The following is a 1,116-nucleotide window of genomic DNA, read 5'->3' on the forward strand; positions in this document are numbered from 1 at the left end:
TTTGTCAGAGGTCTCAGTAAATGAAAAACAGATGTTTCAGAAATAACATAATATTTTTTCTTAAAATATATAATTCATAACGTCACGTCGTTTTAAAAAAGATCACACGAAGCCAAACGGAATGAAACTTTCCTTCAAATTCTATTAATCTTTCATTTGTGCGTATTAAAATTGTTGATTTATTGGGTCGGGGCGTTGATTCATTGCAAATTACCCCCCGGGCAACGTGAAGCATAAATTAAACATATGATAAGTTAATTTTCTACAGCTTCGATCATATTTCCCTCTAGCGATTGTTTAACGTGGCAAAGCAAAATATGTTTCACTTTTATGTGAAAACAACAGTGAGAAGCCGTGGGCGCCAATGTGACAGCTCAATTAAAGTACTGGCTGTGACGACCGCACGTCTCTCCGAAAACGAACGACATAACGCTGGACCCGAGTTATCAGGCCGTGCGGGCCATGTCCAGTGAGATGACCATACGTTAGATGTCTCCGGGAGAGAGGAAGGGACTTACTCGCATATAAATTATGCACAAAGTAATTTGAAGTGGACACTATCGATCGCAGACCGACTATACACAAATGCGCGTGTAAATCGGCTTTCCTTCCACCGAGGGTCGAATAAACTCAAAGAATCTTTCTTTCTTTTGAGGGATTAGTGCTAATTTTCCCCACGGAGCGATATTAATAGCAGTGAAGAGTTCTTGTACCCTGACGGATGACACGCGTGCAATAAGCTCCCAGTTCGCAAGATTATTTTCGCATTTCCATCACCGAACCAAACCGCCACCGAATGGCTTGTTGTAACGCTCGTTGATAAAGATTCATCCCGACTATATTAGATTACAGGCTGACATAATCAAGTCTAATTTGACGACCTGGCCTTGTTTTCCAACTTCGGCTAATATCCCTCCGTGGAGAGGTTTCCATTGCGAGTGGTCGATCGCAATCGACCTCTGACCTCTTAACTCTGACCTCCGCGGCGAGCGTTTAAAACCTCATTATGCTAATTAAAATCCTGTTGTCATGTGTCCAGACATCAAAGAGGGGTTGACGGGCGACGATGATATATAATATTGTCAGTATCCGTCGCGTCGCGAGTAGGAGCACATC

The sequence above is a fragment of the Haliotis cracherodii genome, unplaced genomic scaffold (assembly GCF_022045235.1).
Source record: "Haliotis cracherodii isolate W230 unplaced genomic scaffold, xgHalCrac1.p SCAF_2, whole genome shotgun sequence".
NCBI classification, from domain to species: domain Eukaryota; kingdom Metazoa; phylum Mollusca; class Gastropoda; order Lepetellida; family Haliotidae; genus Haliotis; species Haliotis cracherodii.